The 21,399-nt window shown below is 38.9% G+C and overlaps 1 protein-coding gene across 5 annotated transcripts in view; it reads right to left on the reverse strand.

Annotated features, from left to right (window-relative positions):
• The window catches only part of RNF6 (ring finger protein 6), a 182,376-nt gene that overhangs the window by 34,602 nt on the left and 126,375 nt on the right, over positions 1–21,399 (reverse strand). Inside the window, exon 8 of one of the 5 annotated variants that reach the window (XR_008493300.2) lies at positions 3,378–7,776. The exons of 2 other annotated variants lie outside the window; for them this stretch is intronic. The gene's annotated coding sequence lies outside the window, so the exon portion shown is untranslated. Of the gene's footprint in view, positions 1–3,377; positions 7,777–8,128; positions 8,579–21,399 lie in introns of those variants that run through there. 2 more of the 5 variants (XR_008493304.2, XR_008493302.2) reach the window with 2 other exon arrangements.

Genomic DNA, 21,399 nt, shown 5'->3' on the forward strand with positions numbered 1-21,399 from the left:
CATATATGGGTCCAGAATATGGATACAAACATACACCTTGATTTGTGGTTGACTATAAATACATTTATTGTAATTTTGCTGTGAGACTACTGCAGATTTTCCTAAACGATCAGCACTTTGCTGAACCTAACTGGCACTGAAATTTTAGCATTAAAACCAACCAAAGGAACAAACTCTCTCTTTTCTAGAATAGGGCGAAAAGGAGGTAAAATTTCTTTAGTCTTACTCATCAGTTTCATTTCTTTACTTTCCTTTAGTCTCTTTTCAAATCCAATATCTCTGATGAGCTAAAATTTATTTTCTTTGGTAAGTACAAATATTATTATAATCATGGGTCCTTCTTTCCTCCTTAAAAATTTCTCCTAGAAATTTTATAGCATCAGCTGTTACCTTTAGGCCTATCATCCCTTTCAAATTGATTTTTCATATGGTGTGAGGTAGACGTTGAAGTTCAATTTAAAAAACATATATGTATTATTCCAGCATGGTTATTCAGTTATTCCAGCATGGTTTGTTGAAAAAAGATGATCATTTCTTGAATTAAGTTACCTTAGATCTTTTGTAAAATATCAATTGACCGTATACATGTATGCTCTCTAGTCCATTCCATTAATATACATGTCTTACCATACACACTATCTTGAGTACTATACCTGGCCTGATAATAAATCTTAGAATTAGAAAATACATGTTCTCCAAATTTAACCTTTTTTCCCCCCGAATTATTTTGGCTATTCTTGGTCTTTGATATCTCAATAAGTTTTAGATCCAGCCATCAACTTCTACCAACAAAAAAGCCTGCTAAGGTATTATTTAGAATTACTTTGAATCTGAAGATAAATTTGGAAAGAACTAGTATCTTATCAATTTTTAGTCAGAATTACCCAATTCATGAACATGGTATGTCTCTTCATTTATTTAGATCATCCTTAATTTCTCTCAGCGATATTTTGTAATGTTCAGTGTTTGGTAATATTCTGTTAAATTTATCACTAAGTATAAATCGTATTATAAATGGTATTGTTATTTATTATTTTAATTAAGACTGTGTTGATTAGGATTGTGGAGAACTGACATCTTAACAATAATGAGTCTTCCAATCCATGGTATATCTCTCCATTTATTAAGTCTTCCTAATTCTTTTGAACAATGTTTATTATTTTTTAGTTCACATATCTTGCAGATACATATATATTTTAGACTTATTTTTACTTCCTATCTTTTTGTACTATTGTAAATGTTATATTAAATTTCATTTTCCAATAATTGCTAGGACATAGAAATGCAAACGTTTTTGCATTTGATTTTTTATATGGATCTCATAGCTTCAGATTTTCTGAATTCACTTAATAATTCTAGTAGGTTTTAAAAAATGTAACAGCTTTAATGAGAAGTAATTCACATGTCACAAAATTTACACTTCTAAAATATACATTTCAATGCATTTTAATTGGTTAGAACTGTGTAAATACCAGCACTCTCTAAATTTAGGACATTTTCATCATCTTTAAAAGAAACCCTAAATCTGTTAGCAGTGTCGCCTCATCATTCCCCAACCCTTCCCCCTCCTGACTCCAGCAACCGCAAATCTACCTTATGTCTCTGTGGATTTGCCTATTCCAGATATTTCATGTAAGTGGAATCATAAAAGATGTGGGTTTTTCTGTCTGGCTTCTTTCACTTACCTTGACATTTTCAAAGTTAATCCATGTTGTGGCATATATCAATATTGCATTCTTTTTTTGGTCTAGTAGCTTTTTGTAAGACACTTCAGGAGTTTATCAATAAACTAAAATTATCTGAAAATAAAAAGTTTTATTTCCTCTTCAATCTGTATTTTTTTTCCTCTTACAGTACTTGCTAGAACATTCAAAACAATGTTGGTTAGAAGTTGTGAGAGCAGACATTTTTGTTTTGTTGCTGATCTTAAGGGAAAAAAATTCTGTTTTTCTGTATTTAATGTTAGCTGTGGGATTTTTATAGATGCCCTTAATTAGTTTTTTATTTTTTTGAGACAGAACCTCGCTCTTTCGAGCCAGACTAGAGTCAGGCTAGAGTGCAGTGGTGCAAGCTCCACCTCCCGGGTTCAAGTGATTCTCCTGCCACAGCCTCCTGAGTAGCTGGGGCTACAGGTGCATGCCACCACACCTGGCTAATTTTTTGTATTTTTAGTAGAGACGGGGTTTCACCATGTTAGCCAGGATGGTCTCCACCTCCTGACCTTGTGATCTGCCTGCCTTGGCCTCCCAAAGTGCTGGGATTACAGGCGTGAGCCACTGCTCCCAGCCAATGCCCTTAATTAGTTTCAGAAGTTTCTTTCTTTTGCCTGTTTGCTGAGAGTTTTTGCCATTGATAGTTGTTGAATTTTGTCAAATGCCTTTTCTGCATTTTTGGAGATGATTATATAGTTTCTCTCCTTCACTCTTTTAAAATGGTCAATTACATTGATAAATTTTCAAATGCTAAACCAATTTTCCTTCCTGGATTGAATTACAATTGGTTATTATGTGTTATCCCTTTTATATATTTTTGAATTCAACATGTAAATATTTTATTAAGAATGTTTGTATTTATGATCATGAAGAATATTAGTATATAGTTTTATTTTCTTGCAATGTCTTTGTGTGGTTTTGGTATCAGGTAAACACTATCCTCATAAAATAAGTTGGGACGTGTTCCTTTCTATTTTTTGGAAGGGTTTGTATAAAACTGATATTGTTTCTCTCTAAAATATTTGAACTATTTCATCAATAAAACTATTTGGATCTGGAGTTTTCTTTAAGGGAAGTTTTCAAACTAAAAATTCATTTTCTTTAATAGATAAAAGACTATTTGGATTTTTAATTTTTTCATGTGTGAGTTTTGGTAATGTTTCACTCACAGAATTTGTCTTTTTCATCCATGTTTCAAATTTACCAGAATAATATTGCTCATAATATTCCTTTATTATCATTGTAAAGTTTGTAATATCTCTGTGGATGTCCCCCTTTGTATTCCTGATATTGATCATTAGTGTCTTATCTCTTTTCTTGATTAATCAATCTAGTTGAGGCTTATCAATTTAATTGATGCTTTCAAGGATCATTTTTTTAGTTTCATTTATTTTTTTAATTGGTTTCCCATTTTTATTTAATTAAATTAAATGTTCCATTTTTTATTTAACTTTAAATTTAAATTTAATTTGCTCTTCTTCTTCTTCTAGAAAACTTAGTTCATTGTTTTGAGTTTTTCTTCTTTTCTAATATAACATTTAAAGCTATACATTTCCTTCTAAGCACTACCTTGCAGCATCCTATGAAATTTTGATATGTTATCTTTTTACTATCATTCAGTTAAGAATATTAAGTATTTTTTCTCTTTATTTTTTATTTAAGTCATAAGTTCATTATATTTGTGTTTTTTAAGTTCCAAATATCTAGGGGTTTTGGAGCCAGCTTGTTGCCTTTAAATTGTAGTAGTTAATTTAATTTTATTATGGTCAGAGAATATAGTCTATATGATTTCAAGCTTTTAAATTTATCAAACCTATATTTTACATTGATGAATACTCCATATGCACTTGAAAAAAATGTGTATCCTGTTGTTGGTGTAAGTAATGCATTATAAATACTAATTCAAAAAAACAATTACAAAACTTACCAGGAAAAAATAAATAAATAAATATTAATTCAATTAACTTAGTCAATACTATTGTTGTTCAAATCCTCTATGCACTTACTGATTTTCTACTTGTTCTATCAATTACTAAGAGAGGAATTTTGAAGCTTCCAACTATAGTTGTGAATTTGTCTGTTTCCCCTTTAAGTTCTATAATTTTTTACTTTATGTGTTTTGAAGGCTTGTAATTGTGTGCATATACTCTTAGGATTGTTATATATTATTGATTAAAATGGTCCTTTTATCATTATGAAATGTACCTTGTTATCTCTAGTAATATTAGTTAACCTGAACTCTACTTTTTCTGATATTGCTATCTCCAGTAATATTAGTTGACCTGAACTCTACTTTTTCTGATATTAATATAAGCAACCCACTTTTAGTGTTTTCGTGAATTATCTGCTTTTCCATCCTTTAAAAATTATCTACATATTTGAATATTTTTAATGTGGTAAAAATCACATGGCATTAAATTTACCATTTAGCCATATTTAAGTGTACATTTCAGTAGTGTTAAGTATATTTACTTGGTTGTGCAATAGTTCACTAAAACTTTTAAATCTTATGTATTTATATTTAAAGTTTATTTCTTGTCACTACCACATACTTGTATCTTGCTTTTTTTCAGTCTGTCTCTGACTTTTGAGTATTTAAGCCATTTACGTTTAGTGTACTTATCAGTATAGCTGGGTTTAAATCTACCAGGTTTCTATTTATGTGTTTATATTTTGAGACAGAGCCTCTCTCTGTGTCACTCATGCTGCAGTACAGTGGTGAGATTTTCGCTCCCTGCAACCTCTGCCTCCCAGGTTCAAGTGATTCTCTTGCCTCAGCCTCCCCAGTAGCTGAGATTATAGGTGTGCTTCACCATGCTCAGCTACTTTTTGTACTTTTAGTAGGCACAGTGTTTCACCATATTGGCCAGGCTGGTCTTGAACTCCTGGCATCAAGTGATTAGCCAGCCTCAGCCTCCCAAAGTGCTGGGATTACAGGCATGAGCCACTGTGCCTTGGCCAACTTTCTATTTATTTTTAATTTGTTCATTTTCTGTCTTTTTCTCTTTTTCTGCCTTCTTTTTAATTATTTTGTGGTATTCCATTTTGTCTCATCTACAGGTTTATTAGGCAGAAAGGTTTTAGTGGTTGATCTAAGATTTACAGTGTATATCTTTAATTTATAAAAGCTTACTTTTAAATAATATACCATATAATGTAAAGTGTAAAGACTGTATGATGGTATACTTTCATTTTCTCCCTCCCTTCCTTCATGCTGTTGTTAATATATATTTTCACTTCCAGATGTTATAAACTTCACAACACATTTTTGTTTTGCTTTAAATATAAATAAGATATTTATTCAAATGAGAACATAAGATTATTTTATATTTGTACTAGAATTACTATTTCTGGAGCTCTTTATTCCTTTGTGTAGATCAGATTATCCATCTCTTATGCTCCTTCTGCCTCAATAATTTCCTTCACCATTTCTTTTAGTTCAGATTCATTAATGATAAAATCTCTATGTTCATCTGAAAATACCTTTTCTTTCCCCTTCACTCTGGAGAACATTTTTACTAGCTATACAATTTAGGATGACCATTATTTTTCTTTCAGCAAATTGTCTTTTGGCTTTTCTGAGAAGTCAAGGTCGTCCTCTATTTGGTTTCCCTTTGATAACTTTATAACATGTTTTTCACTTTTAGCTGATTTCAGAATTTTTGTTTTTATTCTTGAAATTCAGCCAATTGATTATGATGTATTTTGAGGGTGTGTGTGCTTTGTGTGAGTGTGCGTGCACACCTGTGTATGTGTGTGTGTGTGTTTAGCCTGCTTTCAGTTGGTTGTGCTTCTTGGATCTTGATGTTTGGAAAATGTTCTGTCTTTTTTTATTCAGCCACTTTTTCTGTTCCTTTCTCTATTTACAACTCCAAAGCAACTTATAATGCATGTAAGACTGCTTGATATTGTCTCATAGGTAACTGAGGCTGTCTTCATTTTTTTGTTCAACCTTCTTTCTCTTTGTGCTTCAGTTTGGATAGTTTCCATTACTATGTCTTCTTTTTATTTTTCATTCTGCAGTGTCTAATTTAATCTACTGCTAAGCTTATTCAGTGAAGTGTTCCACTTATGTATTGTATGATTAAGCTCCAGAAGTTTTATTTGGTTCTTTTACTATTGTTTCTATTTCTCTCCCTATCATACTACCCTTAAGACCTTAAACATGTTTATAATAGCTGTTTTAAAGTTCTCACATGCTAATTCCATCATCCCTGTCATTTCTTGGTCTGTTTCCATTGACTTACTTTTATCCTGGTTATAGATCATATTTTCCTGTTCTGAACAGCATTTTGGACTGGATGTTGGACATTGTGATTATTAAATTCTTAAGTGTCTCGATTTTGTTTTCCATTACTTTTTGTTTTCTTTGTTTTTTTGCAGGCAGTTATATTAGTTATGTAGCCTCTTGATGCTTTAGAGGCCTGTTTTTTAAGATTTAAGGTAAGCTTTGTTAAAACAAGATTAAAAGTCTGGAATAGTTCTTGCTTTAGTGCTAGGAGTTCGAGATGAGCCTGGCCAACATGGTGAAACCCTGTCTCTACTAAAAATGCAAAAATTAGCTGGGTGTGGTGGCATGTGCTTGTAATCCCAGCTACTCAGGAGTCTGAGGCAGGAGAATCGCTTGAACCTGGGAAGTGGAAGTTGCAGAGAGTTGAGATCGCACCACTGCACTCCGCCTGGGTGACAGAGTGAGACTATGTCTCAAAAAAAAAATTAGTATAATGTTTTCAAGGTTAATCATGTTGGAGCATGTATCAGTACTTCCATCCTTTTTATGGCTGACTAATATTCCATTGTGTGGATATACAACATATTGATAATCCATTCATGGATAACTTTTTGAAAATTTAATTGGATTTTACTTCCAATATTTTCCTTTTTGCCTTATCTTCTTTCAAACTGGTATCAGGATTTTTGGTTCATTTCCTCAGAGGTGTCATTTTTGCCAAGACATAAAATAGAAGTAGCCTTCAAGAATTTCTGGTCTTTGTTTCTAATAACCCACTAAATAGAATAGGGTCTGAAAAACGGGATTTGTCCCTGGACTAGAGGAGAGAGTTGAAAGGCATCTCTTTGTTCCTGGGGAAAGCCCCCAGAAGACAATGTGCTCCAGGAGTGGCATATGGGGGTTTTCCTGGGGATGGGAGACATGGGTATGGGGGTTTCCAACCTCCCCAAAGGTTCCAGCTCCCCGCACCTGTCACAGAAGCCTCATCGAGCTGCCAGACCAAAAAGGACCATGTGTCTTGCTGGTGACTGTGTGGGCAGATGACAGAAGAATGAAGTGTTCCAATGCTTTGCACTGTGTAAGACCCTGGAAAGTTGGTACTTCTTGAGGCAGAGCCGCAAGAATGATTGAGGTCAAATTTCTTACTAGTCCTGTTGGTTGGGAAAATCAGAATGGAAATTAAACTGATTTATAGAAAATAATGAGATATATTCATTCTTGTACACCTGACTTTGAGGCGTGAGATGATACTCACTACGTGAGTTCATTGAAATCAAGAATATGGTACGAATTTCATACAAACAAAAGGTGATTCAAAGTGACAGAACATCCTGCTTAGAAAAATGTTTTCTATGTCGCCTCTTGCCTTTAATTTGTGAGTTTTCTTCATGACCTCTTTTCTATTAGGCAAGATAGCTTTATTATGCAACATGACATCTTTTATCATTTTTCCCAAAACAACTTGTACCAAAGTTTAAATTTTGGTAAAACATAAACTTTTAATTTTATACTTCAGGCTGAGCTGATGAACAAATCATTTTACAGACAAAGAAAAAGAAACACATTTGGTAAAACATCGAAGAAAAATAAAGAAAAAGCAAATCGGAGTCCCCCATTATTTATACCCAAGAATCTTGAGTGTTTGGGAGTGCCAGAGCATTCTACCAGTCTCAGTGAAGGACATGAGTACACACTACAGTAAGCGGAATCTTAGTTGTAGGTGAAATCAAGAAAAGCAACTCTTCTTGCATTTATTTTTATTAGTGTCATAAGAACGACCTAGTTCTTCCTGCGGGGCCACAGATGCTTCTGTTTGAGAAAATGCATACCCACCTGGAAGAGCAAAGTACAGGAAAATCCGTTAGGAGCACTAAAATCCAGTGAACATTCTGGTGATAGAGATGGAGACTCCAGCTGGACAGAATATGTTGGATACATCAGTCAGGCAAGCAACTTGGGCAGGGAAAATGGCAGATATGATGAGGGAGTGGTGATGGAGTGGTCTGCAAACCCGGCCATATTAGAATTACTTAGGGATACGTTTAAGCATATCCATTTCTGGGTCCACAGTTGCTTTGTGGGGAGCTGGATGTCGGTGTGTGCTTTTTTTTTTTTTTTTTTTTTTTTGAGATGGAGTCTTGCTCTGTCGCCCAGGCTGGAGTGCAGTGGTGCAATCTCGGCTCACCATAAGCTCTGCCTCCCGGGTTCACGCCATTCTCCTGCCTCAGCTTCCCGAGTAGGTGGGACTACAAGTGCCTGGCTAATTTTTTTGTATTTTTAGTAGAGACGGGGTTTCACCGTGTTAGCCAGGATGGTCTCGGTCTCCTGACCTCATGATCTGCCCACCTCGGCCTTGCAAAGAGGTGTGTACTTTTAAAAGCTCTCCCAAGGATCCTAAGGTACATCATGTCCTACACAGAAAACTTCTGTCCTACAGGATGCAGCCTGGCCAGGGCTAGGTCAGTCTTGCTGTGTTGACCATCTTGGACTCTTGCTGAGACCGAGTAGGCAACTGCTCCTGTCTATGTGGCCAAGCAGTGGCCTCATGGGCCCCTGGCTTCCCTTCCTCACCACCATTGGAGAGGAGCAGCTCTGGAGATGTCTGAATCTTGAAACTAACACTTGTAATTGGAACCTAGAAAAGTAATTTATGAAGCTGAAAATTTGATGGGGGATGACACATAACATTAATATTAAATTTGGTAAAGAATACATCATGCTAGAAACATTCCTGTCTTAAAACCTGGATGATTTAAATAGGTTTTCAAAGTGGTTTACACACAAGGAGAGGTGGTTCCAAGATGGCCAAGTAGGAACAGCTCCAGTCTACAGCTCCCAGCGTGAGCGATGCAGAAGACAAGTGATTTATGCATTTCCAACTGAGGTACCGGGTTCATCTCACTGGGGCTCATCAGTCAGTGGGGGCAGGACAGTGGGTGCAGCCCACCTAGTGTGAGCCAAAGCAGGGCGAGGCATCACCTCACCCAGGAAGCGCAAGGGGTCAGGGAATTCCCTTTCCTAGCAAAGGGAAGGGTTGACAGATGGCACCTAAAAATGGGGTCACTCCCACCCTAATACTGCACTTTTCCAGTGGTCTTAGTAAATGGCACACCAGGAGATTATGTCCCACACCTGGCTCGGAGGGTCCCATGCCCACAGAGCCTTGCTCATTGCTAGCACAGCAGTCTGAGATCGAGCTGCAAGGCAGCAGCGAGGCTGGGGGAGGGGCGCCCGCCATTGCTGAGGCTTGAGTAGGTAAACAAAGCGGCCAGGAAGCTCGAACTGGGTGGAGCCCACTGCTGCTCAAGGAGGCTTGCCTGCCTCTGTAGACTCCACCTCTGGGGACAGGGCATAGCTGAACAAAAGGCAGCAGAAACCACTGCAGACTTAAATGTCCCTGTCTGACAGCTTTGAAGATAGTAGTAGTTCTCCCAGCACAGAGTTTGAGATCTGAGAACAGGCGGACTGCCTCCTCAAGTGGGTCCCTGACCCCCGAGTAGCCTAACTTGGAGGCACCTCCCAGTAGGGGCAGACTGACACCTCACATGGCCGGGTACCCCTCTGAGACAAAGCTTCCAGAGGAACGATCAGGCAGGAACATTTGCTGTTCAGCAATATCCGCTGTTCTGCAGCCTCCGCTGCTGATACCTGAGCAAACAGCATCTGGAATGGACCTCCAGCAAACTCCAACAGACCTGCAGCTGAAGGTCTTGACTGTTAGAAGGAAAACTAACAAACAGAAAGGACATCCACACCAAAACCCCATCTGTACGTCACCATCATCAAAGACCAAAGGTAGATAAAACCACAAAGATGGGGAAAAAACAGAGCAGAAAAGCTGAAAATTCTAAAAATCAGAGCACCTATCCCCCTACAAAGGAACACAGCTCCTCACCAGCAACGGAACAAAGCTGGACGGAGAATGATTTTGACGAGTTGAGAGAAGAAGGCTTCAGATGATCAAACTTCTCTGAGCTAAAGGAGGAAGTTTGAACCCAACACAAAGAAGCTAAAAACCTTGAAAAAAGATTAAAAGAATGGCTAACTAGAATAACCAATGCAGAGAAGTCCTTAAATGACCTGATGGAGCTGAAAACCATGGCACGAGAACTACGTGATGAATGCACAATCTTCAATAACCAATTCAATCAACTGGAAGAAAGGGTTTCAGTGATTGAAGAGCAAATGAATGAAATGAAGTGAGAAGAGAAGTTTAGAGAAAAAAGAATAAAAAGAAATGAACAAAGCCTCCAAGAAATATGGGACTATGTGAAAAGACCAAATCTACGTCTGATTGGTGTACCTGAAAGTGACGGGGAGAATGGAACCAAGTTGGAAAACACTCTGCGGGATATTATCCAGAACTTCCCCAACCTAGCAAGGCAGGCCAACATTCAAATTCAGGAAATACAGAGAATGCCACAAAGATACTCCTCGAGAAGAGCAACTCCATGACACATAATTGTCAGATTCACCAAAGTTGAAATGAAGGAAAAAACGTTAAGGGCAGCCAGAGAGAAAGGTCGGGTTTCCCACAAAGGGAAGCCCATCAGACTAATAGCTGATCTCTCTGCAGAAACTCTACAAGCCAGACAGTGGGGGCCAATATTTAGCATTCTTAAAGAAAAGAATTTTCAACCCAGAATTTCATATCCAGCCAAACTAAGCTTCATAAGTGAAGGAGAAATAAAATCCTTTACAGACAAGCAAATGCTGAGAGATTTTGTCACCACCAGGCCTGCCCTAAAAGAGCTCCTGAAGGAAGCACTACACATGGAAAGGAACAACTGGTACCAACCAATGCAAAAACATGCCAAATTGTAAAGACCATCAAGGCTAGGAAGAAACTGCATCAACTAACGAGCAAAATAACCAGCTAACATCATAATAACAGGATCAAATTCACACATAACAATATTAACTTTAAATGTAAATGGGCTAAATGCTCCAATTAAAAGACACGGACTGGCAAATTGGATAAAGAGTCAAGACCCATCAGTGTGCTGTATTCAGGAAACCCATCTCACATGCAGAGACACACATAGGCTCAAAATAAAGGGATGGAAGAACTACCAAGCAAATGGAAAACAAGAAAAGGCAGGGGTTGCAATCCTAGTCCCTGATAAAACAGACTTTAAACCAACAAAGATCAAAAGAGACAAAGAAGGCCATTACATAATGGTAAAGGGATCAATTCAACAAGAAGAGCTAACTATCCTAAATATATATGCGCCCAATACAGGAGCACCCAGATTCATAAAGCAAGTCTTTAGAGACCTACAAAGAGACTTAGACTCCCACACAATAATAATGGGAGACTGTAACACCCCACTGTCAACATTAGACAGATCAACGAGACAAAAAGTCAACAAGGATATCCAGGAATTGAACTGAGCTCTGGACCAAGCTAACCTAATAGACATCTGCAGAACTCTCCACCCCAAATCAACAGAATATACATTCTTCTCAGCACCACATCACACTTACTCCAAAATTGAACACATAGTTGGAAGTAAAGCACTCCTCAGCAAATGTAAAAAACAGAAATTATAACAAACTCTCTCTCAGACCACAGTGCAATCAAACTAGAACTCAGGATTAAAAACTCACTCAAAACCGTTCAACTACATGGAAACTGAACAACTTGCTCCTGAATGACTACTGGGTACATTACGAAATGAAGGCAGAAATAAAGATGTTCTTTGAAACCAATGAGAACAAAGACACAACATACCAGAATTTCTGGGACACATTTAAAGCAGTGTGTAGAGGGAAATTTATAGCACTAAATGCCCACAAGAGAAAGCAGGAAAGATCTAAAATTGACACCCTAACATCACAATTAAAAGAACTAGAGAAGCAAGAGCAAACACATTCAAAAGCTAGCAGAAGGCAACAAATAACTAAGATCAGAGAAGAACTGAAGGAGATAGAGATGCAAAAAACCCTTCAAAAAACCAATGAATCCAGGAGCTGGTTTTTTGAAAAGATCAACAAAATTGATAGAATGCTAGCAAGACTAATAAAGAAGAAAAGAGAGAAGAATCAAATTGACATAATAAAAAATGATAAAGGGGATAACACCACCGATCCCACAGAAATACAAACTACCATCAGAGAATACTATAAACACCTCTGCAAAAATAAACTAGAAAATCTAGAAGAAACGGATAAATTCCTCGACACAGACACCCTCCCAAGACTAAACCAGGAAGTAGTTGAATCCCTGAATAGGCCAATAACAGGCTCTGAATTTGAGGCAATAATTAATAGCCTACCAACCAAAAAAGGTCCAGGACCAGACAGATTCACAGCCAAATTCTACCAGAGGTACAAGGAGGAGCTGGTACCATTCCTTCTGAAACTATTCCAATCAACAGAAAAAGAGGGAATTCTCCCTAATTCATTTTATGAGGCCGGCATCATCCTGATACCAAAGCCGGGCAGAGACACAACAAAAAAAAAGGGAATTTTAGACCAATATCCTTGATGAACATTGATGCAAAAATCCTCAATAAAATACTGGCAAACAGAATCCAGCAGCACATCAGAAAGCTTATCCACCATGATCAAGTGGGCTTCATCCCTGGGATGCAAGGCTGGTTCAACATATGCAAATCAATAAACATAAACTAGCATATAAACAGAACCAAAGACAAAAACCACATAATCATCTCAATAGATGCAGAAAAGGCCTTTGACAAAATTCAACAGCCCTTCATGCTAAAAACGCTCAATAAATTAGGTATTGATGGGACATATCTCAAAATAATAGGAGCTATTTATGATAAACCCACAGCCAATATCATATTGAATGGGCAAAAACTGGAAGCATTCCCTTTGAAAACTGGCACAAGACAGGGATGCCCTCTCTCACCACTCCTATTCAACATAGTGTTGGAAGTTCTGGCCAGGGCAATTAGGCAGAAGAAAGAAAGAAAGGGTATTCAATTAGGAAAAGGGGAAGTCAAATTGTCTCTGTTTGCAGATGACATGATTGTATATTTAGAAAACCCCATTGTCTCAGCCCAAAATCTCCTTAAGCTGATAAGCAACTTCAGCAAAGTCTCAGGATATAAAATCAATGTGCAAAAATCACAAGCATTCTTATACACCAATAACAGACAAACAGAGAGCCAAATCATGAGTGAACTCCCATTCACAATTGCTTCAAAGAGAATAAAATACCTAGGAATCCAACTTACAAGGGATGTGAAGGACCTCTTCAAGGAGAACTGCAGACCACTGCTCAACAAAATAAAAGAGGGCACAAACAAATGGAAGAACATTCCATGCTCATGGATAGGAAGAATCCATATCATGAAAATGACCATACTGCCCAAGGTAATTTACAGATTCAATGCCATCCCCATCAAGCTACCAATGACTTTCTTCACAGAATTGGAAAAAACTACTTTAAAGTTCATATGGAACCAAAAAAGAGCCCACATTGCCAAGACAATCCTAAGCCAAAAGAACAAAGCTGGAGGCAGCACGCTACCTGACTTCAAACTATACTACAAGGCTACAGTAACCAAAACAGCATGGTACTGGTGTCAAAACAGAGATATAGACCAATGGAACAGAACAGAGCCCTCAGAAATAATACCACACATCTACAACCATCTGATCTTTGACAAACCTGACAATAACAAGCAATGGGGAAAGGATTCCCTATTTAATAATTGGTGCTGGGAAAACTGGCTAGCCATATGTAGAAAGCTGAAACTGGATCTCTTCCTTACCCTTATACAAAAATTAATTCAAGATGGATTAAAGACTTACATGTTAGATCTAAAACCATAAAAACCCTAGAAGAACACCTAGGCAATACCATTCAGGACATAGGCATGGGCAAGGACTTCATGTCTAAAACACCAAAAGCAATGGCAACAAAAGCCAAAATTGACAAATGGGATCTAATTAAACTAAAGAGCTTCTGCACAGCAAAAGAAACTACCATCAGAGTGAACAGGCAACCTACAAATTGGGAGAAAATTTTTGCAATCTACTCATCTGACAAAGGGCTAATATCCAGAATCTACAAAGAACTCAAACAAATTTACAAGAAAAACAACCCCATCAAAAAGTGGGTGAAGGATATGAACACACTTCTCAAAAGAAGACATTTATGCAGCCAACAGACACATGAAAAAATGTTCATCATCACTGGCCATCAGAGAAATGCAAATCAAAACCACAATGAGATACTATCTCACACCAGTTAGAATGGCGATCATTAAAAAGTCAGGAAACAACAGGTGCTGGAGAGGATGTGGAGAAATAGGAGCACTTTTACACTGTTGGTGGGTCTGTAAACTAGTTCAACCATTGTGGAAGACAGTGTGGCGATTCCTCAAGGATCTAGAACTAGAAATACCACTTGACCCAGCCATCCCATTACTGGGTATATACCCAAAGGATTATAAATCATGCTGCTATAAAGGCACATGCACACGTATGTTTATTGCGACACTATTCACAATAGCAAAGACTTGGAACCAACCCAAATGTCCATCAATGATAGACTGGATTAAGAAAATGTGGCACATATACCCCATGGATACTGTGCAGCCATAAAAAAGGATGAGTTCATGTCTTTTGTAGGGACATGGATGAAGCTGGAAACCATCATTCTCAGCAAACTATCACAAGGACAAAAAACCAAACACCGCATGTTCTCACTCATAGGTAGGAATTGAACAATGAGAACACTTGGACACAGGAAGGGGAACATCACACACTGGGGCCTGTTGTGGGGTGGGAGGAGGGTGGAGGGAAAGCGTTAGGAGATATACCCAATGTAAATGACGAGTTAATAGGTGCAGCACACCAACACGGCACATGTATACATATGTAACAAACCTGCACGTTGTGCACATGTACCCTAGAACTTAAAGTATAATAAAAAGAAAAAAAAAGTGGTTTACACACGTTTAAATGATAGTAAGACATTCCCAGAGGTGTCAATTCATTGATAAGCATGGTGTCCTCTGGAGGAGCAATCTTATAATTATTTCTGAAAGCAGTTCAGGCACTCAGTGTAACTCACTACAGAGAGCTAGCAAGTGTTCCTGTCCTTCTCTAACTCTTGATCTTGATAGGTTGAACAATAGAGTGGCCACCCTCGAATAATACATTCCGATTAAAACACAGCACATCAAGCTAGACAAACACTATTTCCACCCACATGTATCTAAGGTTTATAGCTTGGCTCATTAATGACAATGGATTTACTAGTAAGTAGTTACGCTCTTCGAAATAAGAAAAATAAATTATACATGGAACTTGTATCCACATGTTATCTACCAAATTATTAATTAAATGAAATGCTTTTGTGTGGAACGAAGGCCGAGTGGTCTACAACCTTCTCTGTACATTAGAATCCCCTGAGGATTTAGAAAAACTCGGAGTAACCTGCCCAAGCAACTCCCCACCTCTCAGTGAGCACCAGGAATTCACCTGGTGATGGCCGGGCCCCAGCTCGAGTTTCTGAGTTAGTGAGGAGGAGGGGGGCACAACAACTGGCATTTTTAACAACTTCCCAGGTGATGCATCTGTCAGAGGTGTTCTAACCAGAGCGACTATATCTTGAATAGGGGCTGGGAAAATAGGGCTGAGACCTACTGGGCTGCATTCCCAGGAGGTTAGGCATTCTAAATCACAGGATGAGATAGGAGGTTGGCACAGGACACAGGTCATAAAGACCTTGCTGATAAAACAGGTTGCAGTAAAGAAGCTGCTAAACCCACTAAAACCAAGATGGTGACGAAAGTGGCCTCTGATTGTCCTCACTGCTCATTATACACAAATCATAATGCACTAGCATGCTACAACACACTCCCACCAGCACCAGGACAGTTTACAGATGCCATGGCAACATCAGGAAGTTGCCCTATATGGTCTAAAAGGGGAGGAATCCTCAGTTCCAGGAATTTCCCACACCTTTCCAAGAAAACTCATGAATAATCCACCCCTTGTTTAGCATATAATCAAGAAACAACTGCAAGATATCCTTAGTTGATATCCTAGAAGATAGCCCAAGCTGCTGCTCTGCCTATGGAGTAGTCATTCTTTATTCCTTACTTGCTTTCACTTTATGAATTCGCCTCTAATTCCTTCTTGCATGAGAGCCAAGAACCCTCTCTTGGGGCATGGATTGGAACCCCTTTCAGGTAACACATTTGCTGCTGCCTAGGACTGTGCATGGAGAGCCACTGTTTTAGGTCACGGTTGTCACAGTCTCTGGATGGATGCTGGTATCAGTGTTTCCCAACTCTTTGGGATTTCCTCCCTTCTCTCTTCCTTCTTTTCCTCCTTCCTTCCCACTTCAGGAACATTTCATTTAGAACCTCAAGGTGGAACTTTAGAGTTTTATAAAAGCACGCAGGTGTTTCTTGGAATAGCCATTGATGAATGACCAGTGGTTCGGAGGCAGCAGGAAGAAGGAGGGAATGCCCTTGGGGAGAGGGGATTGCCTGGAGGAAAGGTGACAGCACAGTTCCTGGGTGTGGCGGGAAATCCATGAGGAAGGTGCCCTGAGCTCCCCATGTGAGGAGGGGCCCACACTAAGTCAGCTATGCAAACAATTACAGTGGGAAAAGGCCTGTCTCTATATTTAATTTAACTAATTAATTAATTAATTACTTTTTTATTTTAAGACAGAGTGTTGCTCTGTTGCCCAGGCTGGAGTGCAGTGGTGCAATCTGGGCTCACTGCAACCTCCGCCTCCTGGGTTCAAGTGATTCTTCTGCCTGAGCCTCCCAAGTAGCTGGGATTACAGGCACCCACCACCACACCTGGCTAATTTTTATATTTTTAGTACAGAAGGGGTTTCACTATGTTGGTCAAGCTGGTCTCGAACTCCTGACCTAAAGTGATCCACCCACCTCGGCCTCTCAAAGTGGTGGGACTACAGGCATGAGCCACCCGCCAAGCCCCTTTCTATTTTATTTTTAATGTTCTAATCATAAAAACATTTAGGACTATAAAAATGAGCAGATAAAAAATATTCCCACTCCCTCTTAATGGAAGATGTGTTCACATTTTACATAGTCTCTTCCCCAAAGGAGAAACAAAGTTCTCTTTTTACCAGGCCCATTTCCCTGCTTTTCATTCTTGACCTAATACCTGCAGGGAGCAGGATGGCCGGATTTGGCCTAGAGGGAATGTTTCTTCTCCTTGTGCACCAAGACACATGCGCACAGCGGGCTTTCCGGAGCTCATTGTTTCCGCTGCATAACCCCATCCAAGGCTCTGGGCGATGTTTTGGAATTTATCAGCTTTTGTACATTAGTGAAATATGATGATTTCTTTCTCATTCTAAACAAATATTTGCTTTTGAACCTAATTTTGCATTTATAGTTTTGTATTGTTTTCCTAAAGAGGGTCCCCCAACTGTATAAAGTGTTGGCCTCACAAAACCTGGTTCTGACGTTTATTCAGAGGCAATATATATCATCTGGAAACCTGAGCTGTTTTTCGTTTTCACAGTCTCCCAGGGAAGAAGAGTGAGAGTTGAAGTTAAGTGGGAGAACAGAAATCCAGGCCACCAACCTCCATGGCACCTGATGAGGATGCAGACCTGCTCCCAGCTCTGCCTACTGAACCTTAAACCGCCATTTGCATCCAAACAGGGAGCTCAGAGGAAGCCTCCAGCTCTTTGCATTCCCCACTTTCATTCATCTTTCAGGAAGTCCTAACAGACATAGAGTCCTGATGCGGGCCTGGAAGAAGCCCTCATGGACCCAACAACTGTGAACTTTTCCCTGGCTGGCTTCCTAACGAATCTGCTTCCTCAATACTCAGCCACAGCCAAGAATATGAGAAAGAACCGGCATCCTGAAATTAACAGAGAATTTTCCCCTTTTGTTTCTTATCTGAATTGCTTCGAGTGCTTTACAAATTAAAGTCAATATTGTGGTATACAACAGAAACACATACAGGATCTAAAAAGCTACAAACTGGCTGAGGGTCTTCCCCTCCAGAAATGAGGAAGAATGTGAGGAGAAAAAACACCTTAGAACCTCTTTGATTCAATAAAATGTCTAACCATCCAATAGTGTTTCCTATTATAATATTAAAAAATAGTAAGTCATGAAAATAATTTCTTCCTACATAATGAGTAACTTTTAAAAAGTAATTGAAATATATTTTTTCTATTTCTCATATCCATTCAATGCTATTCTGAGGTCATTCACACTCTCCATATTACATTGGTTTTAGGATGGTATGGTTCTTGCAGAAAGCACTTATTCCACTATTTGAATCCAGATACATATGGCCTTTTACACTTCACACTGCCTATAATGATGCCAACAGCAGGAAATTCCGAAAGAGTAGAGACATTGGAGCTTAGAGATAATAACTAACTTGCCTAATGCCCCACAGCTGGTTAATCGGCAGAACTGAGATGCCCATCTATCTGATTTCCATGTCTCTGCTCTGGAACTGAACAATGTAACACTTTGGAGCGAGGCAGAGTGAAGTTCCGGTCTGGGCTCCACCAGTTAGTAGCTATATAATCGAAGGCAAGTGACTTAACCTTGCTAGGCCACCATTTCCTTCTCTGTAAATGGGGATCCATTCAGTTATTCTTACATTCAACAAGTATCTATTCACTATCTCCACATGGTGTCTCTAAAGATTTGGTGCAATAAAGGAGCTCAAAGGTTTAACAGTGGGCCAAGCTCACAGTATGTCCTCAATAAGTATCGATTCCATTTTGCCCATATTTATAGTTTACATTGGCGAGATGGAAGGAGGAATGGGTATCTTTTCATATGTATAATTCAGCATGGAGTGTTAACTAATTATTAGTTCACTCATCCAACAAACTTTTTGTTGAGCGCATAATATGTACTGGGCATTCTTCTATATGCTTGAAATAAATCAATGAAGAAAACAAAAAATGCTGTCATGGAGCTTACAGTCTAGCAATAAAGACAGATAATAAGCAAGGGCATAATAAAAAGCTAATCATGTAGTACCCAACAGCATAATAAAGAGCTACAAAGGAAAGAAAACATAAACTGGAGATAGAGGGTGGGAGTTGTGTAGAGCAGTGAGGGTGGGCTACACTGAGAAGGTGATATTTGGGCAAAGATGTCCAGGAAGTGAAGAGGTGAGCCAAACCAAGATATGAGAGATGAGCAATCTAGGCAGAGGGTAGATCCAGTGCAAAGGCTCTAGCATTCCTGGTACGTTACGAGGAAAGCACAGAGGCTGGAGTGGAATGAGGGAAGAGCAAGAAGAGTGGGAAATGACACCAGGGAGGTGATGGAGCCCAGATCAAGCAAGTCCTTGCTGGCCATTGTAAGGACTTTGGCTTTACTTTGAATGTGATGGATAGCCACTGGATAGCAGAGTTTTGAGCCAAAAACTGATCTGCTTGCTCTGATGTATTATAAATGGATTACTTTGGCTGCTGCATGGAGCTCGGGTGGAAGCAAGAAGACTTGTTAGGAGGCTGTTGTGGTAGTGCAGACAGAGATGATGGTGGTTCAGACCACAGTGAAGTGAGTAAGAAGCAGTCAGGGTCTGAATACAATGTAATGGCAGAACCAATGCAGTAGCCTAATGTGTGACTCAAGGATTTTGGCCTGAGCCAAACTGAACTGGAAATATGAAGTTGTCATCAACTGAGACAGACAAGACTGTGGATGGTGCAGGCTTGGTGGAAGGGGAAACCTAGAGTTTGGTTTTGGATATGTGAAGTCTAAAATATCTAGTAGACAACCAAATGTGGATGCTGAATGGGTAGTTAGATGTTTGAATTTGGGATTTAAGAGGGAAGTGTGGGCAGACTGCACATATAAATTTGGGAGTTATCAACATAGAGTTGATATTTAAAACCATGAGACTAGATGAGATTATCAGTGGAGTAAGTATAGACAGAGAAAAGAAAAAAAATTTGAACAGACCCATGGGACATTCAAATATTAAGAGATTGGGGAGAAAAGAGGAAGTCAGCCAAAATTTTAGAAGAGTGACCTGTGAGATAGAAGGATACTCAGAATGTGGTACCCTGGAAATCAGGTAAAGAAATGTCCCAAAGGGGAGGAAGCCACCTACAATGCCACCTGCTGCTGGTAGATCAACTGGGATGAGGAGCAAGAAGGGACCAGTAGATTTTAGCAACATGAAGGTCATGGGTGACTGACATCAGTTGAATGGTGAGAGTGAAAGCCTGAATGTAGTGGATTTAAGAGAGGATGGGAGAAGAGGAACTGGAGGCAATGGGTACAGATGCTTTTATCAAGAACTCCTACTGCAAGGGAGTGTAATGACATGAAGTGAAATCTAATGGGTAATGTGTGGTCAAGAGGAAGTTCCACTTTTTAGGACAGCCTGTTGTGTGTGCTGATGTGAATGATCCTGCAGAGAGTGGAAAATGGATGATGTAGGTAATAGGAGAGAATTGCTGGAGTGGTGTTCTTGAGTAAGCAAGAGTGGATGGATTCAATGGTGCAAATAAGATGGGCTTTACACAGGTGTGAACAGCAAAGCTGTGGGAAGGCAGAGCGTGTGGGTGCGTATTGCTGGAAGGAGAGGTGTGGTCAGAGCACAGGGGAGGTCATTTCTTGTTCCACTTTCTCAGGGAAGTAGAAATCGAGGTCACAGTTGGGAATGAGGATGGGAGAGATGTAACCTAAATCCCTAAGATTCGTGCTCTACCTGATGTGTTCCTGTCCTGGTTCATTTTTCACCTTTTGTTACCATGCAGCTGTTTCTTCCTAAATGTCTCTAGGGATTTGGGAAAAGTGAAGTAGTGGGCATAGGGCAGGCTGCAGGAGCAGTGTGTGTATGTGTTTCCGCTTGTGTGCAGGAGAGACATAGTGGTCCATCCAAAGAGGCCTAAATATCAGTAATACAAAAAAAAAAAGCAACAATAAGATAACTTAGAATTTTAAAATTCTACAGCTTTCAATGAACACCTTGGTCACAAAAAAGAAGGGGAGCAAGGAGGTCTCATTTCCAAAAAATACCAGGTGTTTCTTTATTGTTACTACCTTTTTGTTTGACTTTTCTCTTTCCCAGTACAGCATTCAGCATTCATATTGCCTAACTCAGCTCACACAGGGCCTCTGTGCCTTCCATTGAGGCACTTCTTGGATGTATTGCTTATTAAAGGAGGGGGAATGGGGAAAATGAAATAACCTTAAAAAGTTTTCATGCCTAACTGGGCTATATTAACTCTATACCAAAAAAGTGCATGTAAATTTTTTTGGTAAAAATTATTTGGAGTCAAACACCACTTTTACCTTTAAAATGGCGTATTGGGAATCTGTTAAAGAATCTTGAAAACATCAGGATTTTACATTTAAAAATTTTATGATTTAGGGATGAGAGACCAGGAATGACCTTCTTCCAAATTGTACTTACTTTAGGACAAGTACATAAATTTCTCAAATCTAATTGAGCTCTCCTTCTCTATGAGAACTACCTTACTTAAAT

This window comes from Pongo pygmaeus, chromosome 14 (assembly GCF_028885625.2).
Source record: "Pongo pygmaeus isolate AG05252 chromosome 14, NHGRI_mPonPyg2-v2.0_pri, whole genome shotgun sequence".
NCBI classification, from domain to species: domain Eukaryota; kingdom Metazoa; phylum Chordata; class Mammalia; order Primates; family Hominidae; genus Pongo; species Pongo pygmaeus.